This window comes from Bos indicus x Bos taurus, chromosome 27 (genome assembly GCF_003369695.1).
Source record: "Bos indicus x Bos taurus breed Angus x Brahman F1 hybrid chromosome 27, Bos_hybrid_MaternalHap_v2.0, whole genome shotgun sequence".
In the NCBI taxonomy this organism is placed as follows: Eukaryota; Metazoa; Chordata; class Mammalia; order Artiodactyla; family Bovidae; genus Bos; species Bos indicus x Bos taurus.
This window is the reverse complement of record NC_040102.1, coordinates 1,323,702-1,335,327: the sequence shown is the minus strand read 5'-3', so window position 1 is coordinate 1,335,327 and position 11,626 is coordinate 1,323,702.

Here is an 11,626-nt window from a genome sequence, read left to right as displayed (position 1 = left end):
TCCAGGTAAATAAAAAAATGGGCACAAACAGAGATGGAAGCTAGCCTAGCCACTGCAGAGCCTGTGAAAACAAAGCACTCCTCTGAGAGCGCTGTTCCCACGTTCAGGTAACTTCAGCGGTTCAGGACAGCAGAGGTGGGAACTCGCCACCTGGGAAAACCAGAGCAGTGAAAAGCTGGTTCCTGGAGGTGTGGGGCACAGGGGCATCATCACAACCACTAATGGAAGTCTCAGGGAGGCCGGGGAAGAGGCTAGCTATATCTTTGGGGAGAAAATAAAAGTAATTTCTCTGAAAAGTTCCCATGTGTGAAGGCACGGAAAACCAGAGCACACAACATATGCTGAGAACTGTAACACATTCATAGATGTGGGGGTTTGGGGTCCTATAAGCTTGTACATTTGTTTTTGAAAGGCATTGCTCTCTTTCTCCATAGGTACTAACTGTATTGTTACACTTAGAATTTGACACAGGTTTCCAGGCAGATTCAAAGGGCTTTGCTGCTGCTGCTAAGTCACTTCAGTCGTGTCCGACTCTGTGTGACCCCACAGACGGCAGCCACCAGGCGGGGGTCCCCCGTCCCTGGGATTCTCCAGGCAAGAACACTGGAGTGGGTTGCCATTTCCTTCTCCAATGCATGAAAGTGAAAAGTGAAAGTGAAGTCGCTCAGTCGTGTCCAACTCTTAGCGACCCCATGGACTGCAGCCCACCAGGCTCCTCCGTCCATGGGATTTTCCAGGCCAAGTACTGGAGTGGGGTGCCATTGCCTTCTCCCAAAGGGCTTTGAGGGACCTTGATTTGCAGGAAAAGTCTCCGGCACCAGTCTACTCTGCAAACGTACTGAAAACGCTGTAATCATGAGGGGTAAAATGAACTATCACATTTTTTCAGTATTTCAATTCATAATGTAATTGTCATTTCCCATTTTCTCTATGCACACAAAATGAATACTAAAAAGATAAAATTTTGATTCTAAGAATTGTCTTGTTTCTGATTGATTTTTAAAGGACCAAGGAGAGTGACTCCCTTTCCTTCCTTTTCAGACTTGGTTTTAACAAGACACAGGACGATTCTCTTTGAACTCAAGGACAATATGCTATTTCAAGGGAAAGAAAGTAATAATGTAGCTAGTGGGTGAAAAAGAAAATGTCCTTGCTCATCTGCATACTGCTAATAACGTTTTCTCAGAAGACAGAGCCGTGACCTGTAATTCTGTCTGCCTGGAGGAGCACCCTGCTCTTCCTCTTGGTTAAACCTAAGGGTCAGGAGGAAGTGCCAACCAGGGTGCTGTCTTCTTTATCAGGCTCACACTGGACTGTCCCAGAAGTGCCGATGAGACAAATGAGGCCCCCAGAGTGCTCCACGCTTCCGGCCACAGATACTGGGTCCACAGATGGAGACTCCATACTATAGCCATTTACAGTATCTCTGAACATGGGTCCCCAGGGAGGCAGCGTGTTGCGAGAGGCACAGTCTGGAGGCTGCTGGCACCAAGGTGAACCAGAGGGTCTGCCGCCTGCTGGGCTGAAGCAGGAAACGAGCACTGACGAGCGGACACAGGGACAGCAGGGTCCAGGCGGAGCTGACCGGGTCCCTTGCCCTCTGGGACCAGTTTGTGAACGGCCTGCACCCCGTGCCTTTCTTCCCCTGAAACTAGTTTTGAGTTGTATTTGGTGATTTCTATAAAGATATCATAAAAACGAATACGATTTGTGATGGGGTCAGGTAGAATAAAAAATCAATACCTTTTTGAATACTTAAAAAAACAAAACACGTGTTGTGTTAGCAGCGTTCTTTCAGGGCTCTGCGGCATGAAAGCCCAGATGACCCCACTCACCCAGACACTTGGGCAGAGAGCGATCCCACAGGCCGTTCGCCATGCAGGTGAGGGCGGAAGATCCCAGAAGGCAGAAGCCCCTCTTGCACTGATACCTATAAATGACACTCCATACGCAAAACCCTCGGGGAGGCTCTGGTGCACGTGCCTTGGATCCAGGCAGTTCACCACTGCAGAGGGAAGCACATCACACATAGTTTACACGCCGCTGTAGTTACAACCCTGGAGGGGAGGATGGCAACCCACTCCAGTGTTCTCAGCTGGGGAACCCCAGGGGGACAGAGGAGCCCGGTGGGCCGCAGTCCAGGGGGACACAAAGAGTTGGACACAATCGAGAGACTAAATAACAACATTTATAAATGAAACATACTGCAGAGAAGGTGAACTCCTCCTCGTGGTTTTGGGAAGTTTGTAGGGTAAGGAGTTAGAGAAGGCGAGGTTCGGAAGAAGAAGGAGACCGGCACTTTACAGGAATAGATCACCTTTAATGAGGCGAGAAGAGACAGCAGTCAGATTAGTGAGCTGCTGCACTAACCCAAGAAAAGAGTAAGTGTATGTAGGCATATACGTGGAAATCTACTGTCTTAAGGGGGCCTGTTCTTCTTGAAGGTTGTTCGGAGCAGTTCTCTCTTTAAGGTCTGGGGCAAGGAATTCTGGAGATGGGCCAGAAGCCGGACCGGCTGGGAACTGGGCGTAATCAACTTTAAGGTCTTTTCTTTTTTCCTTCCAGTGAGTGATTTCTTTGTTTTGCATAGAATGCTGGGGAGGACCAGAGGTGAGTTTTAACTCCAGGCTATTTTGAGCCCTGTAACTTTCCTTCCTTGACAAGCTCACGGTAAAGGCTTAGTGTGAAATCCTGCAGCCTTGACGAGCTCCACTTTCTGCTCTGGGCCACTAGCCTTCAAAATCAAGCAACATATTGGCTTCTACAGCAATTTTAACAACAGAAGACTGATAGCTTTTAATGGCTTCCTAATAATAAGCTTCTCAATGTAAAGTCTAAAATCAGTTTTCCTGGTTACATTTTTATGTTATGAAAATGTTAAAATACAAATGGCTAAAGTCTTTGCTACTTTTGAACTGTGGTGCTGGAGAAGACTCCTAAGAGTCCCTTGGACAACAAGGAGATCAAACCAGTCAATCCTAAAGGAAATCAACCCTGAATATTCACTGGAAGGACTGATGCTGAAGCTGAAGCTCCAATACCTTGGCCACCTGATGTGAAGAACTGGCTCACTGGAAAAGACCCGGATGCTGGCAAAGAGTGAAGGCAGGAGGAAGAGGAGGTGACAGAGGGTGAGATGGTTGGATGGCATCACTGACTCAATGGATGGGAGTTTGAGCAAGCTCTGGGAGATAGTGAAGGACAGGGAATCCTGGTTTGCTGCAGTCCATGGGGTCACAAAGAGTTGGGCACAACCAAGCAGCTGAACAACAACAAGAACAAAAGTCTCTGTATGGGAGTGTGATGCTTTAGGACAGCCTGGGACACAGTAATTAATTCTTCCCCCTACCCCCACCAACATGCACTAATGCTTCAATATGTTTCTGCAGTGATTTCTGTTCTGTGTCTAAACAAAAATGACTTTCACAGGCAGAAACAGCTGTTATATCTTATCCTCTTTATTCTGTTGGCTCCACTAGGGGGTTCAGCTCTCTACCTCCCACGGGGAAAAAAATAAGGCAGAGAGATTGTAACTTATTTGTTCAGGACATAGAGAACCCTGTAATATCCCATGTCATTGCTGCAAATAGCTGTGTTTTACCACACGGAGAGCAGGCTGCCAGCCAAGACAGCTCACAGCCACGCAAACCACTCTACCGCCCCTATTCTTTCTCCTTTGTGTGCAGTTCCTGTCTGGGATCTGGTGGCCCCAGACACCATGTCAAGAGGCGAGCTGGTAACACAGTGGGCACAGGAGTCAAATTACCTGAGATGACCAACCAAGTTAATGGTGCGAGGAAAGACAAGACAGGCAGGTCAGACCTGCAGGGACTGCTACACTTTTTTAGTTGGAGACACAGTGTCTAGCAGAGGGTAACACATCAGAGTGAAACTGGCGACAGACTCACTCTGGGGGTCTTCCCACATCCCAGCATCACACCCCTCCACACGCTAAGCACAGAGACCTGGCCTTGATGTTCAGGTGTTAAAACCTGACACAGAACAAAAGTCCTCAGCTGGAGAGAAAGGGAAACATTGTATCATATACACAGAGCCCACGTGGAGTCCCGGAGGACATTTGTGGATGTTGGGAGTTAAGACATTCATGTAATGACCAGCAACACGTCTGAGGTCAGAGAGGTGATTGCACCAGAGGTAGGTGAGGGTCAGAGCTCCGAACTACCTGAGGACTCCTGAACCTCCTGCAGTGGACGTAGGGCTTTGTGAGAAACGGAGGAGGGAAGAGGGGGAAAAGAGGAAGGGGAGGAAGGAACCATTCCCTTAACTTCCTAAATTATTTTTTGTTTTACAACTTCTGTGTACATTTTTTTTTCTGTGTTGACTCCTGTTTCTTGCTTATTTCTTAATTTCTTCTATGGCTCATTAAGAATGATGCTAAAGCTGAAACTCCAGTACTTTGGCCACCTCATGCCAAGAGTTGACTCATTGGAAAAGACTCTGATGCTGGGAGGGATTGGGGGCAAGAGGAGAAGGGGACAACAGAGGATGAGATGGCTGGATGGCATCACTGACTCGATGGACGTGAGTCTGAGTGAACTCCGGGAGTTGGTGATGGACAGGGAGGCCTGGCGTGCTGCGATTCATGGGGTCGCAAAGACTTGGACACGACTGAGCGACTGAACTGAACTGAACTGAAGAATCAGATCACAAACAGGAAAAATATAAGAAAATGATGCTCCGTAATGGAAACTATAGTCAAATTATCTGGCAGCGGGAAAAATGGGTAAGAATTAGTTCACAATAAAAAAAAAATGCATTCATAGTTGACTAGAGTTCTGAGTAATATGTGTTTTTAAATTTTCCAATAGAAGGGATTATGCGAAGTTGAGAGGACATCTCAGGTGAGATGACTCTGCAGTGTTCAGTGTACTGCACAGACTCAATGTTTTCAGCTTGTTTACTAACAGCATGAATCAAAATTTATGATTACTGGTCACAGGGGGAAAAATAATTTATTATGACTATTTTTCAAGTACATGAAAGTTACCGTTCATCTTTTATCAAAAACTGTTAAGAATGAAGAAATTGACTTTAAGTGTAATGAGACATCCAGATTTGATAAAGAAGAAGCATTCTAATTGATTATAATTGATCCTAATTAAATTTCAGAGGCAGGTGGGGTGGAGAGACTGAGAACCTACTATGTGTCAGGCACTTTGCTAAGCACGTCACAACGTACTGGTTTAAGAACTGATGCTTCTGAATTGTAGTGCTGGAGAAGACTCTTTTTTATTTTTGGAGAAGACTCTTGAGAGTCCCTTGGACAGCAAGGAGATCGAATCAGTCAATCCTAAAGGAAATTAACCCTGAATATTCACTGGAAGGACTGATGCTGAAGTTGACGCTCCAGTACTTAGATCACCTGATGCAAAGAACTGACTCATTGGAAAAGACCCTGATGCTGGGAAACATTCAGGGCAGGTGGAGGAGATGACGGGATGAGTGGCATCACTGGTTGGCATCACTGACTCAACGGACATGTGTTTGAGCAAACTCCAGGAGACAGTGAAGGACAGAGGAGCCTGGCGTGCTGCAGTCCGTGGAGTCGAAAATAGTCAAACATGACTTAGTAACCGAACAACAACAACTACATACTTAATGCCATTTTATTCCCTGTTTTCCTTTTTTTTTGTAGTTCTCTGTTCACTTCTTGTTTCTTCTGTTGAGGTTTGGTTTTTCTTTGGTACTATGCTTGGTTTCCTTTCATTTTGGTTTTTGTGTATCTTGTATCTATTGTAGGTTTTGGTTTATGATTACCATGGGGGTCATATGTTGACTCATAATTTTATACACTTGCTTTAAACTGACAGTCATTTAAGGTCAAACACTTTCTAAAAGATCTTTTTTTTTTTTTAACTCCCCTTGTACACTCTCTATATATTTGATGTTATATTTTACATCTTGATGTTCATCTCCTTACTGTTAGTGGCTATAACTGCTTTTACAATTATGTTGCTGTTCAGTTGCTAATTCACGTCCAACTCTTTGCGACCCTATAAACTGCAGCATGCCAGGATGCCATGTCCTTTAATATCTCCCTGAGTCTGCTCAGACTCATGTCCATTGAGTTAGTGATATCATCCAACCATCTCATCCTCTGTTGCCCCCTTCTCCTCCTGCTTCAATCTTTCTCAGCATTAGGGTCTTTTCCAATGAATTGGCTCTTTGCATCAGGTGGCCAAAGTACTGGAGCTTCAGCTTCAGCATCAGTCCTTCCAGTGAACATTTAGGGTTGATTTCCTTTAGGATTGACTGATTTGATCTCCCTGCAGTCCAAGGGACTCTCAAGAGTCTTCCCTAGCATGACAGTTTGAAAGCAGCAATTCTTCAGCACTCAGCTTTCTTTATGGTCTAGTTCTCACATCCGTATTGTAACTGCTGGAAAAACCATAGCTTTGACTATACAGACCTTTGTCGGCAAAGTGATGTCTCTGCTTTTTAATACACTGTCTAGGTTTGTCATAGCTTTTCTTCCAAGAAACAAGTGTCTTTTAATTTTGTGGCTACAGTCACCATCTGCAGTGATTTTGGAGCCCAAGAAAATGAAATCTGTCACTGCTTCCACATTTTCACCATCTATTTGCAATTAGGTGATAGGAGCAGATGCCATGATCCTAGTTTTGCTAAATGTTGAGTTTTAAGCCAGCTTTTTCACGCTCCTCTTTCACCTTCATCAAGAAGCTCTTTAGTTCCTCTTCACTTTCTGCCATTAGTGTGGCATCATCTGCATATCTGAGGTTGTTTCTCCCAGCAATTTGACTCCAGTTTGTGGTTCATCCAGCCCCGTTATTTCACATGATATCCTCTGCATATAAATTAAATAAGCAGGGTGACAATATACAGCCTTAATTTTGAATCAGTCAATTGATATACATAGGGAATCCCTGGTGGCTCAGAGGTTAAAGCGTCTGCCTGCAGTGCAGGAGACGCGGGCTCAATCCCTGAGCTGGGAAGATTGCCTGGAGAAGGAAATGGCAACCCACTCCAGTATTCTTGCCTGGAGAATCCAATGGAGGGAAGAGCCTGGTAGGCTACAATCCACGGGGTCGCAGAGAGTCGGACAGGACGGAGCTACTCCACTTTCACTGATATACATACTGGTTTAAGTGACCTTAAACCCTTAGTATATTTGCCTTTCCTGTTGGGCTTTCCCTTTCCTATAGATTCTTACTACTCCTTCATTTGGAAAAGACCCTTCAGCACTTATTCTGAACTAGAATCAGTATTGCTGAATTCGTTTTGTGACTGCCTGAGACATTCTTTCTCCCCTTCTATCCTGTGTGATGCTCCTGCTGGGGCAGTACCCTCGCTTGCAGGTCTTTCCCTTTAGAATTTTGCATGCATCATGCCACTCCTTTCAGGCTGCAGATTTTCTGCAAAGCAATCAGCTGAAGCCTTGTGGGGATTCCCTTGTATTTGACTGCTCTCCTGTTGCTGCTTTGAATCCTCTGCAACTTTTGCCATTTTGGTTATTCTGTGTCTCGGTGTGGGTCTGTCTTTATGCACCTTATTCAGGAACTTCTGTGCTTCCTGTACTTGGCTTAAGGTTTGGGAAGTTTTCAGCCATAACTTCTTACACATTATTGACCAGAGATGCATTAACATGTGTTTTGTTACCCAAACGTTATTCACTAGAGCTTTCAGTACTCACTTATAACAAATCACTGGCCACAGGCGTTAGTTTCTGCAAACTCTAGTCAGTAGTGTCTTAAAGTACACTTGACCCTGTTCTTTCCCTGTGGGCAATCTCTATAACGTAAATGCTGATAGTTTAATCCCACGTAAAAGTGAAAGTCGCTCAGTCATGTCTGACCCTTTGTGACCCCACGGACTGTCCATGGAATTCTCCAAGCCAGAGCACTGGAGTGGGTAGCCTTTCCCTTCTCCAGGGGATCTTCCCAACCCAGGGATCAAACCCAGGTCTCCTGCATTGCCGGCGGATTCTTTACCAGCTGAGCCACGAGGGAAGCCCATTTAACCCCATGGATCCTGTGTATTGCCCTGGTTTTTTTTTCATTTGTCTTTCTGTCTGCTGTTCTGATTGGGTGATTCCTATTCGTTCAGTTCACTTATGTGTTCTTCTATGTCATTTAGTCTGGGATTCATTGCTTCTAGAGTGCTTTTTAATCTCAGATTTAATTACCTATTTTTGATTAGGTTGTCTTTACAGCTTCTGGCTCCTTGTTAAAATGATCTGTGCTTAGATTAGTTCTTAATTCAGCTGGCATTTTTATTACCAACATTTTAAATTCATTGTCTGGTAGACTACCTTGGGTTCGTTATTTTCTTCAGGGTTTTTCTGTCTTTCAATTCAGAGTCGTTCCTCTGTCTTTTCATTGTACTTAAATTTCTGTATCTATGGATTTAGGTGGAAGTTACCTGTTTTGACTTTGAAGGGGTGTCCTTACATGGGAGCATCCCTGTACAGATGGTATCCAGGGTATGTTGGCCACCATCACTGTGGTGCTGGAGGAGCAGAGCCTCTGCAGGGCTTGGCAGGACTTCTCTGCTCAGAGGCCCCCACCCCGTCAGCGCCCGGGGAGTGTCTGCTCCCAGGTCGGAGTGGATGCCCTGAGGGCAGCCCAGAGCTGGCTCTGTTCCTTCAGGGCGTGTCTCCTCCTTCCTGCTCTGGGGCTGCTGTGGGAGCAAGTGGGGCTCAGGCGTGTACACAGCTCTGTGCTGGCGTCTGTGCCCCTGCTCACACGCAGCAGCGTCACGTCTCTCCCGTGGTGGTCATCCCAGATCTAGTGCAAGGCGGGGATGTGGCATGGGTAGGAGAGAGGGTCAGCTCAGCTGGGAGTCGGGGACCGTGGGGTCCACGGGGCTCCCCTGCTGTCAGAGGGTTGGGCTGCCTCTGCAGTGCTGAGTGCCAACAATGGCCACCACCCATCTGCCCTCATGCCAGGCCCCTGGGCCACCTGTGTCCCCAGATTGAACCTTTTCCCAGGACCTGGCTGCCAAGCTGTGGCATGGAGTGTGGTGCTGGAGCGTTGCTCAGCTCAGGTTGGGGAGCCTAGCAAGGTGGCCACCGGGTGAGCTGTCTCTCCACTTTGTCCAGTGGAGCCAGCACCTGTGTGCTCCTTGTGGAAGCAGCTACCCGCCTTCAGCCTTCCAGGGACCCTGCCTCCTCCAGGTAGGATCCTAAACTCGGATGCCTGGTCTGTGGTGTGACTTGCTCACTCCCAAGGGCAAGCGTCCACCATGCAATCTCCCTTCTTAGTCCCCTCCCTGGGGGTCCTGCACCAGTGTTTTTCTTCCCGTCCTACCTGATTACGTGTCTACCCGACAGCCTTGGCTGTACCACAGTTCTGGCAGTTTCCAATTAGTCTTCCATGAGAACTGCTCTCCACATGTGGATGTGTCCTGATGTATTTGTGGGAGGAGGTGACCTCCACGTTCCCCCTCCCTATGGGTCCTGACTACACTGTGACCCTGCCCGCCCCCATCTTGTGGTTCCTTCTTTAGACCCTGTAGATCTTTTCCAGTAGGTTCTGCTCTTTGTCAACAGTAGTTTCTTTGCCAACTGTAGTTTTTGTTTGCCCGTGAAAAGAGGGGAGCTTCGGGTCTTCCTACTCTGCCATCTCGGGAACTCCTGTGTATACCTGCTGACTCCCCCGAAACGTAACTACTAAGAACCCACTACTGACCAGAAGCCTTACCAGTAACACAGTTTATTAACACATTTTCTATGTCGTATATATCATACAGCATTTTTATAATAAAGTAAGTAGAGAAAATGTTAAGACCATTAGGAAGAGGATGTTTACAACTATGATGGGCGTTTTCAAGGTGAGTCATCCGTGAGGACGTTGATATTATGACATAAAACAATGTAGGTGTTCTACGGGTAATTACACTAGACGTCAAAAGCAGTGTGAAAACGTGCCTTTATTTTGCAGATATGAAGGCTCACACTCTGGCAGTGCAGAGCAGCGCTGTGGTTTCGGCAGTTTGGACACAGAACGCACCTGCCACTCCAGGAAGCGAAGAACACTGGGCCCCTGGAGCCACCGGCGCCGGCTGTCCCTCGGGGGTTTAGGAGACCCTCTGGGCTCTGGGCCCCAGCCCCAGACAGCGTACATGCATGTCTGAAGAATAACTGCAGGGAGGCCAGAGTCTTGCATCTACCTACGCATAGAAAAGCATTGAAATGATTACCTTGAAATGTCTGGGGTTTCTGTGTGATGAGCGGTAATCCTTGAATTTTTTTTTCTTCCAGCAAAAAATGTATACACCTTGGCTCTGCTCTACCCTCCTCTGAGAGGTTGGGCTATCGAGTCCTCAGTAAGGTCCCCAAATAACCTAAAACTTGCAAGTTAAGCTGTATGTTTTTCTCTGGTCAGTGGTTTTGGTGACCACGAGGGGGCCCAGAGCAGACGTCTCCCCTTCGCCAGAACTCAGCAGGGAGGCTCCTGGGCCCACTTGCCTCCCTGGGGAGTCTCCCGGGTCTCAGATCTCCTGCTATGGGCTGATCCTATCCTATTTGCTGGTGGATAAATCCCTCACTGGAGGAGCAGGTTAGTTTTAAGAAGAGGTACCTGGGTTACTCTAGTTGAGAGACTCGAGGAAGGCTGAGTCAAAGACACGGAGTGTGGCTGAACTGGGAATCAGATGCGAGACTGATGTGTCAGTTTTCCTTGAATTGGCTGCTGCTGCTGCTGCTGCTAAGTCGCTTCAGTCGTGTCTCACTCCGTGCGACCCCATAGACGGCAGCCCACCAGGCTCCCCCGTCCCTGGGATTCTCCAGGCAAGAACACTGGACTGGGTTGCCATTTCCTTCTCTAATGCATGGAAGTGAAAAGTGAAAGTGAAGTCGCTCAGTCATGTCCGACTCGTAGCGACCCCATGGACTGCAGCCCACCAGGCTCCTCCGTCCATGGGATTTTCCAGGCAAGAGTACTGGAGTGGGGTGCCATTGCCTTCTCCGATTGGCTGCGTGAACGGGGCTATTGGAATACAAACAAATATATCCCTTCTTTGGAGCAGCAAGCTGGTATGAACTGTCTTTTTCCAGTCAGTGGTGGCTTTCTTGGACAGCTGGGAAACTCATGGGAGTGGTGGAGGTAAGTCTTCACACTGGACTGCTGTCTGCAGAGGGAAACCCACTCATCTGAATTAAAAACTTCCTCAGCTGGGGAAACACATAAGGGCCAGCCAGTCTGTTCCAACCACTCACGGTGGATTTAGACTAGGGAAGGTAGACACATGACTCTAGGCTACAATCTACAATCCCAACCAGCAGGCTGGCCCACCCTGGGATCATCACTAGTGATTTTTATCTCCACAAACAGTCAATTTGTTGATCAGACAGTCTGAATGGAATGCTTATTGATATTTAGATGCTCCCAAAGAGGAAATGATAAACTTTTATAGGAAATCAACCAAAAAATACAGTACCAGACTTTTTCAAAGCTGCCTCTCCCTCTGCTCCTGCCTCAGGTCCTCACCGTCCTGAACTACCTGATTCCTTCTCTCCGCATCACCTTGCCTCCTGCTTCCACCACCCCAGTAAAAGAGGATGTACAGTCAGAAGTAATTACATCCCCGTTAAGGCAGAACCTACCACAGGAAGAGGTGAGCTGTCATCTGTGCTTATAGACACACC